The 24,023-nt window shown below is 37.6% G+C and overlaps 2 pseudogenes; both read right to left on the reverse strand.

The window, feature by feature from the left end:
- Positions 1 to 1,498: 1,498 nt before the first annotated feature.
- Positions 1,499 to 24,023, reverse strand: part of LOC120612326 (dnaJ homolog subfamily B member 6-like) — a 154,772-nt pseudogene continuing 132,247 nt past the window's right edge.
- Positions 4,058 to 4,176, reverse strand: LOC120612334 (uncharacterized; annotated as a pseudogene).

Consider the following 24,023-nt stretch of genomic DNA (forward strand, 5'->3'; position numbering starts at 1 on the left):
TAAAAGGAAAGCCCAGTCATATTACCCTAAAGTTTGATGCTTGTGCTGCTGTGAGTCAGGGTCAATGGAAGGAAGGGAGACCCTGCAGATCTCTCAGCTGGGAAAAAAGCTACAGGACAGAAGAAAAATATATATATCCTCACAGCTTCATATGTGAAAGAAGCTGTGCCTATTGGTTATGTGTCCTATGCGATACTTGGGAAAAAGACAGCACCAACAAGAAGTGTATTTAAAAAAGAGGATAGCTCTATCAAACTGCACCACACATAAGTGCAATCCATTAGAACTAATCATAACCCACCCCCTGAATCCCCGTTGGAAGTCTGGAGAAGTATTAACACTTGGCATTGATGGGATAGGGCTAAATTCCTATGTTCAAATTTGTATCAAAGGTCAAATACTAGACCGTCTAGCTCGAGCCTTTCAGGTTTATAAGTCCTTCTACAAAGAAGTAACTGAACCACTACCCTCACCACCACAATCAACTAAAAACTTATCTCTCAAAATGGCTGAAGAAATAGCTCACTCCCTGAATGTCACTTCCTGCTATGTATGTGGGGGAACTCCAATGGGGGATAGGTGGCCATGGAAGCTACAGAATTAGCTCCCACCAAGGCAATGCCAAATATAACGGCCCCACCCCTCTGATGATGGTCAATGGATTTTAAAACATACTATTATAGGATAATACTGCCTGGCTAGAGGAAATCTTATAGTCAGTCAGAAACTTAATTTCCCTAGGCTAACGATATTATAATGCCACCTCCAAACAAAGCATGTGGTAGGGAAACAGGACAGAAAAAAATTCGTTGGCCAGATTCCCAGAGCTAATTAGAGCCTGGCAGGATCCAGGCAGAATCCACGACTGGATAGCCCCACGTGGGCTTTAGTGGATTTGTGGAAACAAGGCCTACATCTGTCTCCCCCAAAATTGGGAAGGGAGCTGTATAACTGGCATGATAAAGCCTTCCTTTTTCCACTTACCTCTGAAAACAGGGGAACTGCTTGGTTACCTGGTCCCACAACCCTTACAATGGGTAAAAAGAGAACTCCAAATAGGGGATTGGAACGATGATGAATGGCCCCTAGAGTGAATAATCCAATACTATGGACCTGCTACTTGGGCAGAAGATGTATCTTGGGGATATCATACCCCCATTTACATGTTAAACCGGATTATCCGACTGCAGGCAGTCTTAGAAATCATTACTAACGAGACTGGGAGAGCCCTGACCCTCTTTGTACATCAACAAACTCAGATGAGAAATGCCATCTACCAAAACAGGTTAGGACAAGACTATTAGCAGCAGAGGGAGGCGTGCGTGGAAAATTCAATCTCACCAACTGTTGCCTGCAGATAGATGACCAGGGCCGAGCAGTTGAGAACCTTGTTGAAAAAATGACAAAGCTGGCACATGTGCCCATGCAAGTATGGCACGAATGGAACCCCAATAGCCTTTTGGAGGGATGGTTCTCTACCTTCGGGGGCTTTAAAACCTTAATAGTACTCCTCCTCCTCGGGGCCTGCCTCCTTCTCCCTTGTCTGTTGCCTCTTGTTGTCCAGTTGATTACCTCCCTCATAGGGGCTATAATTGAGAGAAAGACTGCAGCAAGGATCCTTATACTGTGGAATTACCAGCCCCTGACCCAGAGGGGTCAAGAGGTTGATGAGGTTGATGCCCTATAAGAATTTAAATGGGCATCAAAAGGGGAGAATGAAGAGGAATTTTCATTCAAAAAGCTAATCAGCTCTCTGTTCTGCTTCTGTAAATATGCTTGCTGCATAGACTGTACTTGAAATTGACTAAAGACTCATCTTCCCTTTTTGTTTAATCTGTCTAAGCTACAAATGTAACTGTTTGTCTAAGTTAAAAATGTAAATGTGAAGTAAATGTAAATGTACCCCCTAGCAACTCCCATGCTTTGTAACACTTTGTAACTTCCGGTAACCCATAGCAACTCCCTCCCCCCTTGTAATGCAATGTAACTACCTGCAACCATAGCAACTCCCGCCACTTTGTAGCAGCCTGAGTTCAAATTACCCAATCAATCAGGCTGTGCCAAAAAAGGTCTATATAAGAAATGTTGCAACCGAGTTCTGGGCCCAGATCTTCAGAGCACTAGCTCTTCTGGGACCGCTGGCGTAATAAATCTAAGTTCTACAACTCTCCGGGTGCTGCTTGGTTTCTTGCCAGTCTGATTTTGGATCTTTTCCACAACATGATCAACTGAGCAGGAAGTCATTGCTCTGGTGTATCCGTCTGCCCCTAGTGGAAACCCCTGGGAGCCATCTCAATCCTCTTACTGGTTACCCTCAACATTTTAAAAACTCATTCCTCTGTTTCCTTGGAAAGCAGACTCTAGATTCAGAACTGTTTCAATTTAAAAGCCTTTTCAATTCTCAGTCTTCTGTAAGCCTTAACTTTTTTTCACAAGCCCACCATCCTCACCTTCTAATTACTCATTTCTGCTGTCCCACCCTCTCCAGCTCCTGAGTTACCTCTTCCAGGGATACACTTCTTTGCTAGCCATTTCCCACTTTGTTGTTTTCTTACTAGGAACAGGGACAGTAGTGTAAAAGTAGCATTCGATTTGGAATCTTGAGGGATTTGAGGAAAGTAGCTCAACCCTTTGGCTCATCAATTTCTTCATCTATAAAAATTGGGAGAATAATCTCTGTCATGTATTAGGAGCTTCAGATCAAACAATGTTTGCAAAAACACCTTGGAAACTGAAATACATGGTTATTTTCAGAAGACCTGTGGTTGGTGTGGTTCTAACCCTTCCTCCTCCCAATTAGGTACCTAGCTCTTATTTAGTCTTAAAGGTTCTAGCTCCAGGCTATAGTGAGTGGGATGAAGCATTGTTCTGCCTATCTTCTTAACAAGTTGATCTAAGCTTAAGACTTTTGACCTCTGGTCTTTTCAGTCAGCATCAGGGAGAGCCCCTCCCTTAGTCTCTCAAAAACTTATTTGTCAAGTGCTGTTTAGATACTCTGTAGTTTCTCTGTAGTTTCTATCTTCAGCCTTGCTTTCTCCTCCCTAGGGAAAAGCAGTCCCCATGGGGGAAGGCAAAAAGGAAACATTTCTAACCGCTTTCTTTCTAGCATCAGAACTCCCAGGGTTCTCAGACTCCAATTTTTCAGGCATAATTTCTCTACATCCATCAGGGTCTACCCCATAAAGTATTTTAGGCTGATCTCAGGCAGGTAAATTACATTTTGCAGAGATTTCACTTAATCCCAAAGTATAGTATAGGCTACTTGGTAATTATAAAACTCTGGACTTCCCCTGCCTTGTGGTCAAAAAATACTCTGAGGGTTTGCCTCTCCTTGACCCTGGCTTCCAGATTGCATTTGGGTTTGTTCTGAAACTCCTGGGGGAGTTCTCCAGCTTCAAGGTGACCAGGTGCTCCGTGTCCTGCTCAAATCACACTTTTTGATTATTTTTTTTCACATTGAATAGCTTTTGCACAGATCCTTAGATTCACTCAAACCTGGTCCCCTCCACCAAATAGCTCTTTGTGCTGGGAGTAGTTGCCCTATGTGCAGGCTGAAGATCTCTTGTTAGTAAGTCTTGGATTTAGTCTTTCCCTTATTCAGAGTCTTCTTAGCATCTACCTCAGAGCAGGAGTCCTCAAACCCCCAGCTGTGGATGGGTGTCAATCAGTGGCCTGTTAGGAAACAGACCGTATAGCAAGAGGTGAGCAGCAGGCTAGCCAGTGAAACTTCATCTGTATTTGCAGCCGCTTCCCAGCACTAGCATTTCCGTCTCAACTCCACCTCAGATGATCAAGCATTAGATTCTCATAAGAGCACAAGTACTGGTGCCAAAATGGTTGGGTACTGCTGCCCTAAGGGTTTCCACTGCTAATTCTGCAAAGTTGACCTTACCACAATAAGTATTCTTCCAGGTGAAATCAAATTGTAATTTACACACACACCATCTTCTAGAACAAGGGTGGACAGACTCCTACTAAGGATTTATTTTATTTTATTTTTTAGATGAGGCAACTCTTGGTTTACCGCACAGATTGCAAGGAACTTGTCAGCTTACAATCTCTACAGCACCTGGTCTTCCTAGGTTGTCTCCCACCCAAGTACTAACCAGACCTGTCCCTGCTTAGCTTCCAAGATCAGACAGGATTGGGCTTGTTCAGGGAGGCATGGCCATAAAGAATTTTTAAAAACATTTTTAAAGAGTTGTTAAAAGAAACAAAAGAGAATGTGTATCTGAAGACTACAGGTTTGTAGCTTGCTATCTGGCCCTTTACAGAACAAAATTTGCTGACTCCTAGCGTGTTCCTCAATATCCAAAAAACAAAGTTTGAAGCATTTTTAACCTTATTATCTTATCTTCCAAGTTACGGGAAATTTCTGACTTATTTGTTGCTACATTTTTACCATCTTATCTATCTCTTCCATTCAATTTCTTGTCTAGCTGTGAAGAGTTTAAAAGATTTCTGTTCTACCTTCTGAACTCACATTTCATTCATTTGTTAAGGAATAAACTAACTTCCTTTGGCAAGACCAGCTCCCAATTCCTTCCCCTCCTGCCTCTAATTAATATCTCTTTGGCTTTGGTAGACACTTGGAAAGTTAGAGCTCCTTACTCATTTTCAGAGTCTTAGAAAAATGCCCAAGGTAATTTGAAGATGGAGCAGATGTTAAATATCAGATGATTTTTGTGAAGAACTAAACCATAGAGACACTTAAAATCCCCTGCAAATAAAGACTAAGTCTGTTTCACCCACAAGGTGATTTATTTCCACAGCCCTTTGAAGAAGGCAGAATCAGTTTACTAGGGCTCAGCTTGCTCGGCAGAAGGGCTAATCTCCTCTGTTAAAATGTATTTTCTGCTGAATTTAACCTTACTTTCATTAGTTTTCCTCCTGCCCTACCTTCATAGCTACTGATGATGGGCTGCACCTAAAGACTGTTGCCAGGTTCAAACAAGGAACTTCAGAAGTTAGTCCAAACACAAATACTTATTGAAGAACTATTAGATGCCTAGCATGTGATTGGTGCCATGTGGGGTACTAAGAAGTCTAAACTTGGACTCAGCTTCCAAAAACTCCAGTGTAGTTTAAGAGACAAAATACCAATATTACTATGCAAGGCGTTCTCTAATACAATTCAGATGAGAATAACCTCAATTTTAAACAGTCTCTCCTTATTGTCCCATAGCACACATATATTTGTCAAAATGACATTTTATTTTGGATTTATGGTCACTGTAACCGTACTTGCTGTGATATGGAAGAGAAGGGAGAGAGCTGTATGAACCTAGATCGGCATAGAAGATATATAGTATGTGTTCAATGAAGATTCCTTGATTGACTAAGTAGAGAAGTTAGTAAGGGGCTTTCCAAGTTCATGGAATAATAGCATTAGCAAGGGTTTACACTGTGAAAAAGTCTGGTTTGTTTCAGTATAAGTGAGTAGACAGTTTGTGTAGAAGCTAGGACAAGTTCAGTTCAGCTATGTAATGTTGACCCCAAGAAGGAATATACTTGTCAAATAGGTCTCTTTGTGGTTAACGGGGCCCAAATTTATAATCAGAGTTTAGCAGTCATTTTTTACAGGGGGCCCCTCAGGCACCCTGCATTACAGGGAAAAGACACAGACTGGGCTGCTAAGCCTCCTGCAAAGTGTTCCTGTCTTCTGAGCTGACCCTCAGAAGTTCCTGGAACTGTATTTCAACCAATGAGCTAAGACCTGCCTGTCCAATTGGAGCTGCATAGTTATATCCTCATTTGGGTCTTTACCAACCAATTAGAATATCTCCATAAGGAAGAATCAGGACATGTGATTCCAACCAATCAGGACAGTGTTATGTGAATCAATCAAACTATGCTAATTTGGATTCCTCATTTGCATAAAAGTGGATAAATTAGGGACCAGGGTGGGCATTTTCTCTGTATAAGTGGGCCTCCCCCTTTGTCTCATTGGGACACACTTTCGGTTTCTACTGTAGGCTGCATTTCTCTGGTTTGCAAACTCTTCACCTTAATAATATCTCTCCTTTTACTGCACCCCTGATTGAGGATCCCTTTTGGCATTGAATTGGTGACAGTGACCTTTTGTTGACAGTAAGGTAGGACCATATTCCTGAGGAACTCAAATGATCATAGAAAAGTTGGAACTTTTTCTTTTAGAGGTTTGGGAGACTAATGAAAGTGGTGTTTTACAGAGAATCACCTGGTGGTGGTCCAGAATGGTTTAAAGGAGATATAAAATTGGAGGTCAAGAAGACTTTACAAAGCATTAAGAACAATGAAGGCCAAAGCCAAGAGCATACATACAATCTCTTATTCATTCTGTCCAGTTCTCTGTAATGCATAAATCCTATTTAGTGAGGCACCAAGATGGGCAGATATCAAGTTTGACTTTATTGGCTCTTTCGTCACCCACTAAAGAATACCTTAACCACTACATATGTCACATTTCATAAACAAAGTCCACACACCTATCCTGGGTCAAGAGCAGCTAGACTGAGCTAGTAGGGCAAGGCCAGCTGGTAGCCAAGATCATGAAAGTGTTTCAAGGATGTTTCTCCTCACTTTAAAATGTCTCTTCTGCCTGCTGTTGAGCATTCAGAAATCAAAGGCTTTTTATCACCTCACAGAACAACAAGGGGACATGTTGACTGATGATTCCAAAATCAATACAACCTGCTACATCTCTTTAAAGATCCATTTATAAAATGGCCGAAATTTCCTGAATGTTACATAAGCATTTCAAAATTAACATGTATAAAACCAAACATATCACCTGCCATCTGTCTCCATCCCTACCCATAATTCTCACCTGCCTCTTCTTGTATCACCCATCTGCATGAACAACACCACCATTTACCTTATTGCCTAATTACCCAAACCAGAATCGCAGGGGCCCTACAAATTTCTCTCCTCTCTCTCTCCCTCCTTCCCTCTGGAAATCTTTACCTCTTTCCTTGTTTATTTACTACTTTATCCTTGGAGATGCGGCTTAGCCATTGCCTTCTTGAGAAACCCTTTCTCAATTCTCCTAGTGTGGGCTAGATGTTCCCCTGTCTTAAATGCTACCTTGGTCATACTTTAAATATAAAATTAATGACATTCTGTGATATTGCAATGGTCTGTCTATTTTTATCACTAGAAAATGAGTTTCTTGAGAGAAAGTGTCCATGTCTTTTTTTCTATCAATGATGTCAACATATAGTACATTCTTCTGAGTATTTGTTACTCAGGGATGAATGGATGAATTTGAACATATTCATAGTGACATGTGAAGAGTTGATACATTATCTCTTCTGGAGAGCAGGTTTGATAGATACAGAGCAAGGAAAGCATGATGATGACAGGACTTAAAATATGGGGATAATGTTGGTATGTGGAGCATTAGAGGATGTCGTGAGAAGAGAAAATATCATACTGAAGGTCTCACAGAAACTACCCATCACTGGAGATGGCAAGCCTTGTCAATATAGGAATATGTGTTTTATCAGAGAAAGAGTGCAGCCTATTTAGGAAAGACAGATGACTTCCTGGGAGGCTGGAGGTTATCGGAATGCTAGAAGTTAATAGGAGGCTACTGCTTACTCAGTGAGAAATAGACAGTGCTTATAGAAAAAAGACTTTCAGACTTTTGGTCACAAGAAAGCATTTGAATGAAAGCATCATCAACCGCATCTCCTTTTTCTCTTGACCCTGAGTAACTCTCTAAATGAGATTTTTTAGACCTGTGTAAGACAGTCTATGAGATGCAGGTTTGGCCTTGAGGCACTGACTATATGATATGAATTGAAGGAAATACATTTTAAGGCATGGGCACGCTGTACTCATTTCTGCATCATTCCATAAGGCTCAAGGCATAATCTTGCAGATAAGGAAGCATTCCTTTGATTTATAACATGTTTAATGAGGTAGTGTGGTACAGAAGAAAGAGTACTAGGTTTGGAGGCAGAGAGACATCAGAAACTAGTTCTAACTTTTATGCATTCTTGCTGTCTGACCATGAGAATCCAATTCTCTGTTCCTTAGTTTCCTTTTCCTTAAAGTTAAGATGTCAATATCTTCTTTACCAGGTTGTTGTGAGTAATACAATGAACTGAGTGATTAAAAAAAATGTGTGATACAATTGGGTAAAGAGCACATTCTCCATACATATCCTTTGGTATTGAATACATGAATATGACAGGATACAGGACCCCTGCCCCAAAGGATTCGTCCACTGCATGCCAGTCCTTCATTAGAGCTATATTTCTTTGGGGTTTGAGAGGTTTTGATCTCAAGATATCTCCTTTTAAAAATAAAATACTTCTCTGAGGGGTCGTACCTCATGCTGACACCATGTTATCAGTTAGTACCTTAGCAGGCAAAGTTATCACAGCAATAACGTGACAATGACACAAGAGCACCTAACTGAGGTTAGGCAGAGGAGAAGATGTGAAGTATGATAGAAAATAGTGTCTCTAACCATTAATGTAGGAGTTGAAATAAAGACAAATACTGCCTACTTTGTCAATTTGCCAAGGGCTTATAATGGTGGCAGAGTCCAGAGACGTTTACAATTGGCTTTTCATGTGCATCCTTCACACACACACACACACACACACACACACACACACACACCACATCATAAACCCTGAGGTGAAAGCCTCATATGGTGATATAAAATGAGCTGTGTATTGTATTAAATTGGAGAATGAAACAGTGCCATAGTGTGGTCTCTGCATAGTGTTTCATAAAGTCTATGAAGAGCTCCTCATTTTAGAGCTGGAGAAATGTCATTGGGTATATGGATTAATTGAGAAAGATATGGGCAGAAAACAAAACGAAAGTTGTTTTAGAACCTTTTTCCTTTCCTACTTCCCTCCCACAGCAACCCCAGAGGGAGAGGGAGCTATATGAATGACTGTGTCCCTGGATAAAAGAATTTGTCAGAAATGCCAGGAGAAATCTGGTCTTTAGAGCACCTACATACTCTACATACATGAACAAATAAGGCAAAGAAATATGTTTGCTAGGTCACAGAGTAGGAAAAGTCATCTGTGGGGCCCTGGAAATGGCCTAATCCATTGTAGAAATCTGAAGTCTGCTTTAACAGAATAGGGCCTGTCTCATTTCTATATTTCTCCAGTGCCTAGTATAGTGTCTGGCACATAGTAGTTATTTAGTGAATGTCTCATGGATACCCAAATAAGGGCATGTATTAGTTTCCTTCGGCTGCCTTAACAAAGTGCCACAAACTGGATGACTTAATAGAACAGAAATATTTTCTACCACAGTTCTGAAAGCCAGAAAAAATCAAGGTTTTTACAAGGCCATGCTGCCTCTGAAGCATCTAGGAGAAAATCTTCCCTTGCTTCTTCTAGCTTCTGGTAGCCCCAGGCATTTCTTGACTTATGGTAGCATAACTCCAATCTCTGTCTCCATCTTCATATAGCCATTGTCCTTCTGTGTGTCTCTATGTCTCCACATAATATTTTCCTCTCTGTTTCTCTCTCTGTATCTTCTCTTCCTGTAAGAAAGAGAGTCATATTAGATTAGGGCCCACTCTAATGACCTCATCTTAATTTGATTACATCTGCAAACACCCTATTTCTAAGGTCATATTTACAAGTACTGAGAGTTAGAACTTCAACATATATTTTTGAGGACACAATTCAACTCACAGCATGGCCCAAAATGAGCCCAGGCCTCTCAAAGCATTTTCTGATTATTAACTTTGGAAAACATAATCTTTCTCTAAACCTAGCTTCAGGCTTGATCTCTACCATGGTCAAGCTCTCACTGTCTTTAACATTCTTTTTTTTTTTTTTAAATCTGCTTTTGAATGGCCACATTTTTAATATCTTAATTTATTTGGGTAAATTGTATGCCCATTATCACTGTGTTAAGTTTGGTTACTTTCTTTTTAAAGTGCTCTTTGTTCAGATTCTTTCAGTGTGACCATATATTTATTCTCTCTAGTCTGCAGATATTGGGAGTGGGAAAAGTAGGGTTCTTGAGGAAGTAGGAAGAACTCAGATGCTGATAAAGTACATGACAAAAGTTTAAGTCCTACCCCTTGATTTGGTAGGCCTAGCTAGCATGACTGTGTTCCTTGAGATTCTTTCATATCCTATCCCACATCAGGGCCTTTCGGTTGCCACAGTCAGTCCTCCCTTCCCCTAGTTCAATATCTAGCTTTGGGTTCTACCTGAGTCCCTGGTTCCTGATTAGTAAATGAGAAAGGAGGATAAGAGCAGGGTTTCTTAACCTAGGGTTCAGAGACTAATTGAAATCTACAAGACTGTGAGTAAGTAAGTAAGTTTCTGTTACTTTCCTGTGGCCGATGTAATGCGTTATCACAAGCTTGGTGACTTAAAACAACAAAATTTATTCTCTCAGAATTCTGGAGGCCAGAAGGCCGAAATCAAGGTGTCGGCAGAGTCGTGCTCCCTCTAAAGTCTCTAGGGGAAAGTCCTATCCTTGCCTCTCCCAGCTTCTGGTGGTTTCCAGCATTCTCTGACTTTTTGGCTACATCTCTGCCTCCATCTTAACATTACCTCTTTTTCTTCTGTCTCTTCTGTGCATTTCTTATGAACACTTGTCATTGAATTTAGGGCCTGCCTGGACAATACAGGATGATCTTGATATCTCAAAACCCTTAATATAATTACATCTGTAAAGGCTTTTTTTCCCCCCCAAAATACAGTCACATTCACGGGTTCTGAGGATTAGGACATGAACATATTTTTTAGGGTGCCATCATTCAACTCACTACAGTGTTGTCGTTGTTTTGTTTTTGTTTCCCCTGGAGGGCAATTTTGTAGAGTTTTTCAGATTCTCAAGGGTCTGTAATACAGAGAGAAATTAAGAAGTAATGATCTTTAAGACCTTTTAAGTCCAATAGTCTATAATTCTGTAAGTGGTGAGGTAAATATGACTTGGCTTTAGTAAAATATCTTGCATGAAAGAGGTACTCAGTAAATTTTATACACTTGATTTGGCATTGGGATCATAGAAAAATTGTTATATATAACATTATTGAGCATGTATCATATGATGAGTGTTATTCTAAGTATGTTATGTATATCAACTCATTTAATACTCATGACAATCTTAAGAAGTACCATTATCAGCTCTATTTCTCATATGAAGAAGCTGAGACACAGAGACATTAAGTAACTTGCTTAAGGTTGCACAGCTAATTGGTGGCAGCACTTGCACTCTAATTCAGCCAATCTGGCTTCAAAGCCTATGTTCTTAATTACTATACTTTGTGAAAGAACTCTGTTTCACTTTTAAAATTTATGGAACATCTAACATTAAAAAAGATAAAGAACAGCTGTGGAAATATTCCAGATTAAATGAGGTTAAAGAGATATGACAACTAATTTAAATACCCAATTCTAGACTGGGTCCTGTATGAGAGGAGTACAATATGCTATAGAGAATATTATTGGACCTATTAAAAAAAAAACTAGAAAACAGGTGATAGATTGGAAAAAATATTGTACCAATGTTAAATCACTGAAGTTGTTAACTGTACTGTGGCATGTAAGAGAATATCCTCGTACCTAGGAACTACCCATGAAATAATTTAGGGGTAAAAGATAGCACTTATTCTCAAATAGTTCAAGAATATAAATATATTAAATAGTTAGATGAAAGAAAATGGGGCAAAATGCTAACAATAGGTATAGCTGGATAAAGGGTATGTGGATGTTCTGTGTACCATTTTATTCTTGCGACTTTTCTAAATTTGAAATTATTTCCAAACAAAAACCTATTTTTTAAATGTATGAAGAAAAATAAAATAAAATAAAATAATAAATTCTATGTCAATAAGGGTTAAATAAAATAAAATAAAACGTATGAAACATTCATTGGGCTCTGGATGACTCCCGTTTGTCAAAATATTTGTATTTTATGCTAAATAAGTAAATAACAGGACAGTTCCATATATTGTCTTATTTAACAATTTCCCAAACATTATACTATTTATTACTAATCCCATTTTACTGTTAAAGAACCTGAGGTCCATAGAAATCCAGAGATTTGCTTAAACTCACAGGACAGTTATGTAACAGAGCTGGTGGATTTTACACTATACCACAATGACTTCCAGTTACAAATGGCCCATTTCAACATTTCTGAACATAGAAATCTTTATTGTCAGCCTTTCTGACCCAGTGGTCAGAAGGTCACTGGGAGGGTTTTCTTCCTTCTCTGGCTCCACTAATGAGTATAGCCTTGGGCCCTGAGAAGCCAAAAAGGGAGGATCAGTCTAAAGGAACAGTGTTTCAGTCCTTGTTTGATTAATGGAATTAGCATTCCCAAATGAACAGTAAATGTTGAATTGTTAATAGCTTCTCTTGGGTTTTTTATATACAGTATATCTACATGCCTTAGCTATACCCAGGAGGTGTGTAAAACAAATATTCTTGTTTGAAAGTGATGCTATTCTGTTTTCTGTCAGTCTGTCTACCGACAAGAGTAGAGATTAAATATATTGCTTAATTTTATAATATTACAACATGGCACAAACATATAAAGTTAGTTACATGTTGATTGAAACATTCTTTATGATAGGATGAACATAAAGCAATCAATATATTTATTGAATGTGTATAATGTGATGTGTTCATAGCACTGAAATAAGTAGAGTGGGAACATGTGGTAGATATAGACTTAAAAACTAATTAGGAAAATGAGACATAAAAACAGAAAATACTACACTACAAGGTGATGCTTATAAAATGACTATACAGGCTAAAAGTGCCATAGGTGCCCAGAGGGTTGATAATCACTGTGGCCTGGATACCTTAAAGAAGGTTCTTGGATGAACTGGACCTTTGAAGGATGAATAAGATTTTGATAGGAAGAAGAAAGGCATTCCAGTAGATGGTCATGGAAGTGGGGAGGAATAGGTTTCATGAGATAGAATTGAGTCAGATCATAAGGAGCCTTGAACTTGGTCAATGGAGTCTTATTAAAAGTTTTGAGCCAGTATGTTACATAATGAAAGCAGTGTTTGTAAAGGTCTTGGCAGTAGTGAATAGAATGGAATAAGCACCAGTTCTCAACTTAGATGGACATTAAAATTAATAGGGGACTTTTCAAAATACTGATGCCTCGGTTATAACCCCAGAGGTTCTAATTTAATGGTATGGGATGTAACCTGGGCCTAACGATTAAAAAAATATATCTCCAGGTATTCTTAATATGCAACAGAGTTTGAGAACCACTGCAGTGGAGAAAGGAGACACTAGCTGGAAACTGGCTAGAAGGCTATTATGATGCAAGCTTAAGATCATGATTTCTGGGACTGCTAGAGTAGGTGGCAAAGGGAATAGAAAGGTAGGTTTGGATATGGGTGACATTTCAAAGGAAGAACTTACTGAGCTTCAAGATAGACTGAAGACAGAGCATGAAAGAGAAGGTTTAGAAGAAAGTTTTAAAGATGCTAACATGATTTCTAGGCTAAATGTCTTGTTCATGGTAAGCACACAATTAATATTTGTTTAAAGAAACTAAATAGAATTATTTGGAGACTCACGCCCAATTAACAGAAATCTGTATGTCAGGGAGCAAAGGTCAGTTCGGAAGAAAGAGGGGAATTTTGTTCCTATGCCAAGTATGAGATGACAGTAGGTTATCTAAGTCATCAGTCACTTTTGAGAGGTAGGACTGGAATTCCGAGGCAAAGTGTGAGCTGAAGATGGTCACTTAGAAACCATCTTCATAACTGATAGTTGAAATACTGAGGTTGGATGATAACACCTAAGAAAAAGAATATAGTAAGAAGAGAAACAAGTTGATGATAAAACCTTAGGGAAGGCAGAGTCGTGTTTTCATTGTTGTTTTACCAGTCAGAAGGTTCTGTGCATGTTAGCAAGCAAAGAAGAAGAAGTTAAAATATCTAGCAGGAGCAGAAAGAGAAGCATTGTACAGCTGTTTTAAGAAGTAAAAGTCAAGGTCCTTCTCTTCAGGTAGATTATAATCCAGTTGTGTAGACAAGCTATGGAACTGGCTGTTTTAGTCAGTAAAGGTGTACATGCTAAATGTGACAGTGAGTGCTAGAAATGTTCGAAGAAAAGGCAGGAAGGGTGAGCTTGGACAATGATTGTGCACGCATATTGTTTTGAGTTTGAAGGGAAAGAATAAAACAAGGATTCAGAGATAGAGAGAAGCAGAGGTAGAGAGGTCAAGTTTACTCCTCTTAAAAAGAGTCTGAGGCCCATTCCTTCTGTCACCTTCCCTTAACACTTCAATCCATTACCCATCCTTTCTATTCTCCACGGGCCCCATATCCCTTCCTTTGAATCTTGCCTTGCCCTGAATCAGCAGACAACCACCGCAAATTCCTTTAATTTGCCTTAGCTTAAGATGTCCCTGGGGGAACTTTTAAAAAAATATTGTATGTCTGAGTAGTTGATTCCTTTAAATGAGTATGATTCAGATAGTTAAAATAGAAAAAAATTATCAGCTGACTTTAGTCCATCTCAGAAAGACCTGTGAGTCTTTTCTTAAAGTTTATTCATTTAAGTATTTAGTGAATGATCATGTTCTACATGTTCAGTACTATGTATCAAGACGAGATGTGGGAAGGTGGCCCAGACAATTCTTCAATTTCACAGTGTTGCTGTGGGGCAGGCTTGACTGTGCTTCTCAGAAGAATTTCAAGTTGCCAACCTATAGTACAGGCATGACCTGAGACACTCCATAGGTTACTGAATCGGCTCATTATTTGTTTAGTGCCGTATCATTTGTTTGGCGTTATGTAGACACAGGCTCTATTGAATGAGGAGAATGTGTTCGCTGGTAGGGTCATAACTGAGGCCTTGGAATTACAATCCAAACAACTTGTCACACGTTTCAGTCACACATAGCAGCAATATAATTCTGTTCCTTTGCAAATAGTTAAAAGCTAGTTTTACAATAAGAAGACAAGCTCTTGAAAACAGGGAGGGGTGGGGTTGGGGTGTGATTGACAGACTACTGTTAGTATTTAACAGATATCCATGACTATTTTTTATAACATGAAAATGATGATTCTTAAAAGCTATTTAAGATTCCTGCTTCTATTTTTTTTTTAAAGAAAGTCTCTTTTTTCAACTTTCCTGTGTAGTGTCAGTAAATGAACTTTTTCCTCTCAAATCATGCAAATTGCCTTGTAGCATTCAACTGTGCAGTAATATATCACAAACATTTGGATGCAGGAAGGGGAATGGCCAGAAATAACCATTTAGGTCATGTGGGTTTTCAAATGCATCTGTTTATGCACAGAAGGTCCCTACAGAAGACTGTTTTATTTCAGAGAATGAATATTTTACCCTGATGACAAACTGTAAGTCAGTCAGTCATTTTCATGGTCTGACATTTTGCTGTAAAAGTGCTTGAGAGAGAGCGCATTACTTTTACAGGCTGCTTCTGTCCCAAAGCAAAGTTGCAGGCATTACATATGATGCACATAGGTTATATTGAATGATGGACCCTTACAAGATTGAGTTAAAATGGAAACTCACGTTTTTCAACTTTATTTCAATTACCTTGTTATAGAACATAATACTAGTTTCAACAATGGGTGTTTTTGAGAACTACAGAATAAGATTGGTATAATCTCGTCATAATACTTATAGTGGCACAGTTAAATATAGCCATGATCACTTTTCCTCTGATTAAAACTCTTCATTTTCATGTATCTCTAGAATCTCATTGATACATTCACTGTACTTCCAAAAAGAATTCAGGAAGTCTCCAAGTTAAGTTTCAAAGGCTTTTTGTTGTTGTTGTTGTTGTTTTTTGAATTTAGGAACAATTTTCCCATGTAAACAATGTCATAAATTACGGGCATATTTCCAAGCAATCCTCCCAAGACTAAACCCATGATGTGATTGAAGTAAAGTAGTGTGAACAACATATATAATAGCATTTCTATGAAAAAAAAAGAGTTCACTTTCAACATGGGAAGACCAGAATAAATTTTCCTTTCTTTAGTTACTTCTCTACATTGCTGTCCCCTTCCCCAACTTTGAATCCTTTCTCAGTCAGGCAATGTGAAAGGGAAACACCTTTGGCTTCAAGACTGATTTGGTTTCTTTAGGGGCAGGAGAGAAGAAGGAAGCAGAGATTTTAGACATTTGAGGCTGGCCACCCTTTTCTTTGCCATCATCAGGTATTGGTCTGCCTGCTACTCTAATATAGATTCCATTTAAAGTTTTTAAAAAAGGATTTTTATTAATAGTAGTGGTAGAAACAGGTCAAAAATGAACAGATCTGTGCTTCTACTTTTCTATATTTGTTTACTCACTCAACAATGTATTAATCAATTCCTATGTAGGAGGGATTGTTCTCTAAACCCTGAGGATACAACACTAATGAGACTTTGAGATCTCCCCAGTCTAGTGAGGGTCACAGACATATAAACAAATCATTGCAATGCTGTGTGATACCTGCAGTGTTAGAGTGCTAAACTAGGTAGAATGGTGGTAAAAAGAGGCAGTGTTCTTCTTGGCCTGAGGAGGAGTGTGTCATAGGAAGCTCTCCAGAGCAGATACTAAGCCTAGTCTTGAAAGACAAGGTGTTCCTGAGGCAGATAAGGGACTCTGAGAAGGTATTTTAGGCAGAGAAAAGAAGACATTAAATGCCGCATGTTTGGAAAAATAAGAGCGATTTGATATGGCTTAACCAGAGATAGAAAATAGGGCAGTGTTAGAAAATGGGGCTAGGAAGGGACTTTATGTGAAGAGCTGGCGTGTCAGGCTGAAGACTGCATTTTATCTTATAGTGGCTAATGGGGAGTATTGTGGTCAGATTCACCATTCTAGTGGCACTGTGGAAAAAAATTGAATGGGAGATAAAAAGGAGGCAGAAATCTTCTAAGAAGGATAAGATGAAGAGAAAGAAACATTTTCATTTAGTTGTTTTAATTTTAAAAATTAATTAAAAAATTAAGTTATGGTAAAATACACCTAACACAAAACTTACCATTATAACAATTTTTAAGTATGAAATTCAGCAGCATTAAGTACATTCATATTGTACTGCAACTGTCAACACCATCAATCTTCAGGAATTTTTTTATCTTCCTAAACTGAAACTCCTTATCCATTAAACAATAACTCCCCATTCCTCTCTTGCCCGAGCCCCTGGCAACCACTGTTCTACTTTCTCTTTCTATAAATTTGACTATTCTAGGTACCTCATGTAATTGAGATCGTATGGTACTTGTAATTTTGTGGTTAGCTCATTTCATTATTTTAATTTTTTAAATAAGAGTAATTCATGGAGAAAGTGGTGAAGGGTTAATGAAGTACAAATTAGTAGTTGATAGGTGGTCACAGGAATGGGGAGCATGGCATAGGGAATGCAGTCAGCAGTAATGTAATGGCTAGGTGGAGAGCCAGAGGAGAGAAAGAGTAATTATGGAGATCGTTTCATAAATTCTATAAATGTCTAAACAATGTATTGTATGCTTTAAATTAACAATAAAATAAATGTATAAAACGAAAAGTAAAAGCATGGAATGGATGGTAGATTTTGTTTAAAAGATTTTCAATACACATTTGGGCACTAACATTTGCTGAGTGTATGCCCTATGACACTGTGTGGGGTGCTTTACATGTATAATTTAATTTACCTCTTAAGACAGATATGATTTCACTTACTCATCATACTTTATCATTTAATTATCTATAGTCTCTAGGGAGAGGTGTCTCACAAGAACTAGGCAAACAGTCAGGATTAATGCCATAAAGACTGTAATGCAGAGAAGAACTTCTGTGCCAGTGAAGAAACTAGAATATACTCCAGAAACCAAGGAAGTGCAGCCTTTAACACTGAACAGAGCAGATTAAGGCAGGAGATGGGTATATAGTCCAGGTGGGCCTGGAGTTTACAAGACCCTCCTCAGACACACTGGTTCCTGAGCTTGAAAGACTCATCAGACATGTTCCCCAGTGGGATAGCACTCTTATCAAGCTTTCTTTGAGTTGGCTTAAGAATTTTTTGGTTGGCTGCCAGAAACTTCTAATAGCACCTTGATTCTCCAGTATAAACACCAATTGATATATGTCATACCTATTGCTACCCTAGCCCAGACTCGCATTCCTTAAATATACTACTAAACATTCATGAAGACATACTAGTTTTCTATGAGATGGTAGAATGTAGTCATCAACAAGAAACAAACAAACAAAAATCTCTGGTGGAGTACATTTGTAAAACAGTTCACCTAGATGCTTCTCCTAAAGATTCATAGTATATATGAGCTATTAAGATCTCTGAGAAGTCCTATAACAGATAACTCTGTTGAACATTTAAACCACTGTTTCCAAACATTTTGACCATCATACTATTGTTTTTCTTTTCTCCCTAGCAACATCAATATATATGTGTTGGGATCTTAATGTTCTATGGAGCCCAGAAGCATAGTGAGTGAGTAGGTAGCGTTTTGGCAAAGCTATATCAATTATCCAGGAATTCACAAAGGCTGCCCTGAGGCAACATCCCAGATATGCAGAATTCAGAACTGAGCTCAATAAGCAAGAAGTCAAGGAGGAATCCTCAACTTCAAATGTGATTAGACTATCTCCCAAATTCCTGAAGTGATAAATTCTGCCAAAAGATTTAACTAAATTTCAAACTCTAAGTTCAAGTTCTTTAAAACTGCTTACACGGATTCAGCCTACACTTCCTACTTCCCACTCAAGTTTCATAACTATTATTGAGGCTTCAGTGTCATCACTGTGCAAGATCGATGACTGAATCTTCACATCCATGACTTCCTAGGCTACATTTTCTCTTTCCTCAGTCTCTGAAAGACATATACATTGATATAAATTTGAAAAGATGAAACAAAAACCACCTTCAACTGAAAACAAATAATGTGATTACCAGTTCATGTTCTTGTGTGACAGCCCTGAAGTTTCCCTGAGATTTACGAACATTACATTTCATTATGGACTAGAACAGCGTGGGATTATCAGTCTACTTTAGCAGTAATGTGATGTACTCTAATGTCTTTGCTTGAGTGAATAGAACGCTTTATTCTGGACAGATCTAGAGGCAGCACCGATTCTATGAAAAATTCCAGAAATGTCAATTTAACCTTCTAAACATCAAGTTTCTCATCCAATGAGAAATAAAGATGCTAACTACCAAGGTCCACACCATTCTCTACATATGAAAAATATACCATAAATTGCCCAGTCCTTCTTGGTTTCAAAGAATATCACTAGCATTCCATGGGAAGCCTGTGGCATAGTGTTAAGAACACAAACCTTGGAGTCAGATACACAAAATTTAGATTCCAACTACAAATGAACATTTCTGTTATCTTAGCAAATTATTTAAAATAGAGTATCAATACCTATCTACATAGGGTTATTGTCACATAATGTATATAAAATACCCAGCATAATGCTATGCACATAGTAATAATAATAATAGCACCATTGACTGTATAGCTAATATGTGTTCATAGTGCCGAATACTTTATATGCACTACATAATTTAATATATCCAGCAATGGTTTGTGCACAGACCTTCATAATTCTGAATCTGATCATAGATGGATGTTTTGAAACTGGATTCTCTCAAAATTATGCACACATCTATGCATCTTTAGGCAAATGTTCTGCTCCTTATCTTTCCTTGACTATTAAGTCTCTAATTGCAGCCCAAATTTATCTCCTGGATCTGGAGGATTCATCTTTGACACCTTACTCATTACATTGCACTTCTTTTCTGTACATCATCCCCAGATCTTTGAGAAATGACTCTATTTCTATACCTGTTATAGAAAAATATGCAGGTTGCCTAACTACCCTCGCTGGACTTCTCATAAGATTAGATATTTGCAGATTGCATATTTATTAAGAATACTCCATTCTACAACAAATGTGGTTTTTACCTTTGTATCTTACAATTCCAACCATGCTTGTTGCTGTTTTCCTTAGACACGACTACCTCACAAAGATTCTAATAGTACAAATATCCTTCTAAACAACAGTATCCTAGAAGAAACTTAATTTCAATCTGTGTCAAACCCCTGGAGAACATATGAATAGAGGTCCATATTTATTCATATCCAAATCTGAACTCTTTTCAGAAAATTAGATTACAAGTGCTAATAACCTGTAGTGGTTATATCTGGATGTTTCTGTCTAGTACCCCTACTTCCTTTGGGGAGCTGCTCCTCTTCCTACCCAATTATGTGATTCTGGTGAGGCAGTTGGTAATCATAATGCCCTATCTCACTGGCTACAGGGATGGACTTCTGACCCAGGCCTCTCTAAACATAAACTCCATTCCTCTAACCACACTGTTCTCGGTTGATCATGTGATGAAATTTAGAAAATTTGAGGTTTTCCTTGAGATTTTCAATTTTGAGCTAGAGGAAAAAAGACTTGGTTTTTTTTTGTTTTGTTTTGTTTTTGTCATAAATCTAGATGAAGAAAGGGAACTGCAAGCTACCCTCATCCCTGCCATAAAGAAAAACTTAATTAGAAGAGAATGAGGCCAGCAAACAAACAAAATTAAAGGCAAAAGATAGACATAGATATTCTTGATAGCATTATTTGAGTGTCTGGTCCAGATATTCCACATCTACCTCAGATTTCCCAATTATATGAACCAATAATTTTTTTTTCAAGTGACTTTGATTTGGAATTATGTCATTCGTAAATGTACTTTCCCATAACTGCCATTGTCTATCTGGTTGCTTGGCTCTCTCCATACTTCATATATATTCTGTCTTCCAGTAACTCCTCCTTTTGTATAAACAGGACCATACGTCATACCTGGCTCTTTGTGGCCCACTACCATTGAGCAACATTCCATCGATATTGGACTCCAGCTGATATGGAACAGACATTTTAAAAGTAGTGATCTAGTCAAGAAATTGATCTTTAACATCAGGATAGTGTGAAGTAGGAGCAGATAGGGGTTACGGTGAAAAAATGGGGCATCTTAATAGCGGACATGTTACAATAAGGAGGAAATCCAGAGGTAGACAATACTTAGAACATGAGAATAGAAAGTTAAAGATGAGAGGAATGTGATTTTCACTTTTTGGATATCCTTAAGTTATTCTAGCTATCTCTAGTTAACTATTTACTTAGTTATTACTAGTTATATCTAATAACCCCTGGTTTTTCAAATAAGAAATAGGACATTAGAATTTAATGAAATGTGTGTTTCTGATCCTCTTGGTTTACTCCAGTTATTCTACTTGTCTGTAGTATGTAGCTATTAGTTTGTTACTAGTTATCTAATTATATAATCTCTCTATTTGTCTCTAGTCTTTTATAGTTCTCACTTGCTATTCTAATAAGAAATGAGAAATTAGATGTGAGAGAAATGAGTTTTTTAGCTTCTTGCTTTACTTTATTCTTGTTATCTAGTTACTCTAGTTAACTAATTGTATAGTCAACACTAGTTATATCTAGTTATCAATAGTTATTCAAGCAAAAAATGAGAATTTAGAGTTGAGAGTATCATTCTGATCCTCTTGGCTTATTACTTATCTAGTCATTACTTATCTAGTTAGTTGAGTTTCTCTATTTTTTTTCTAGTTTTCTACAGTTCTCACTTATTCTAATGAGAAATTCGAAGTTAAATTTGAGAGGTTTTTTTTTTTTTTAGTTTCTTGACTTCTATTTATCTCTAGTTACCTCTAGCTAACAAGTTACCTAGTTGCCTCTAGTTATATCTACTTACCGATAATTATTTACCAAGCTTGTTTCCTTTTCTTAGGGACACAGCTGAATTACTTTTCCTAGTCCAACTTTGTCTATGTGGGGCCATCTAATTGGTAAGAGTGGATGTGTTTTCTCTACACTCTTTTTCTTTCCCCTCCATGATGATCTTAGAGACTATGTGTTGATGATGGTAGTATTATTAGATTTAAGGGATCTGTGTCTCTGAATGACTGGCTGAGTAGAGGTCCCTCTGCCTCTTTCTGACCACATTGGACTTCGAAAGAGCAAAAAAAAAAAAAACTTTTACTGAGTTAATCCACTGATACTTTAAGGTTTGTTCTAGTGTTTAGCTTATCTTTACAAATACATATTATGAAAGTACTTATATTCTATTGTTAACCATCTGTCTCCTCCACTAGACTGTGAGTTTCTGGAGGGAAAAGCCAATGTCTATTTATTCATCATTGTATCCCTAGTGTTTAGTGCAGTTTCAGCACACAATAATTACAATAATAGATATTATTGTAAGAGTACAATAAATGAATGTATATGCACTGACACGATCCCCCTTATTATCTCATTAATAAGGATCACTCTTCATTAAAGAAGACATGGTAATTCTTCACTAATGAAAACTTAGTGCTTCTCCCTCAAGTTTTGATTGTAGGTAAGTAGAAGAGCTTTGTAATGATTTTGATCTGAGTGATAAGGTTTAAAGGTCAACCAGTGGCTTATTCGCAGTAGATTTGAGATCACATTTTAAGTTGCTTATAAGCAGCCAATAAGATTTTTCTAAAAAGCTGAATTTCTGTTATGGAGTCCATAGATGTCAGTATAACATAAAACAAATACACCAAAAACTGATTTCATGGAATATAAAATGTGCATCGCAAGAATATTATGAAATTCATATATACGGGGGTCTACAAAATGGCAATTAGATTAGTCATTCTGGATAAAAATCCAACCAACCAAACACAATTAGCCAAACTAGTATTTGGCAATATGCGACCTAAAATAAATCTGTTTTTTTTTTTTGAGAGAATTTTCCCCTTTCACAGGTTGAGCAATCATATATAGAAATGAGACTAGTGTTTTTAAAATGAGTGTTTATAATCATCGAGTAAATTTAAGTAAAATCTCATGAATTTCTAGCACATGTTTTTAAATGCAGCAAGCATTTTTTAAGCTTTTGGGAAAAAAGAAACTTGCAGTGTTAGGCGGAAATGTTTTTCATTGAGTCTTTGAAAAGATCACTTAATAGATTTCTGAGAAACCTCTAGAACATTCAGACTATGCCACTTCTGAATGGTTCGTCCATTTGAAAAGGAAACTGAATCCAAACAATAACAACAACTCCTCCACCCTCACCCCCCCCTCCAAAAAAGCACAACTGGGGGTTATCTCAAGGTATACTTTATGCCAAATAACCATTTTGCTTTTATTTTCCAACTACCCTTTTGGCTTTGTTTGATGTAATCTGAGGAATGCGTGGTATTAGAGTGCTATAGGGCACTGATTGACTGCTATAATTCAATATACTGGGTACTTTTTTTTTTTAACTGCTTTACACATATTCTTAAACAGATCTAAGGAAAGTGTGGAGTGACAGGCAGCTGTTGTGCTACTAAAAGGCAATGGCGATAAGGTTGCAATTTATTGAATAAAAATTTTTAGTTATAATCGAATACATGACACATTCTTTAACCCTCTACATAGAAGACATTGCCAATTACTTCTGAGATTCAAAAAGGGACAATTAGGTCCATATTCATATGCTAATAAGCACTGGATTATTTAAATCTGTTTTTCTTTTTAAACTGTGAAAATGAGAATTGAGCAGTGGCAATAGAAACATAAAAGTAATAATTGCCTTCTTCAAAGGGCAACTTTTCACATAAACACATTTCAGCTAGGAAGTTTAATAGCCATTTTCAACAATGAAATGTGGTGGATAAACTTCATTTTCCCCCGTAGAAATAGCCTTTAAAATACAAAATATCAAGTTACCTCAGAAACATCTCTAAGGAAAGCAAAATTTACTACAAATACTGCAAACTTTCCATTTCTTATTTTTAAAAGCTTGACTTCATAAGATATGCTAGAACCTTCATTTTATTTTATTTTAGTTTTCATTTTTGAAAACAAATTCAGCAGAAAGGAGAGCAGAAGGTATTCCTGTGTTCCCGTTAATTGGTATTTGTTGTTAGAAGCCAGAGATATTGGGAAACATGGCTATTTGAGGCCTTAAAAATTAATCTCAATCAATTTTGCAGAATATCTCAATTTTGAGATGTGACTGTCAGAGTGAATAGTCAACAGCCTAATGTTTGACATTTGTTAGGTAGC

This window comes from Pteropus medius, unplaced genomic scaffold (genome assembly GCF_902729225.1).
Source record: "Pteropus medius unplaced genomic scaffold, Ma_sr-lr_union100, whole genome shotgun sequence".
NCBI classification, from domain to species: Eukaryota; Metazoa; Chordata; class Mammalia; order Chiroptera; family Pteropodidae; genus Pteropus; species Pteropus medius.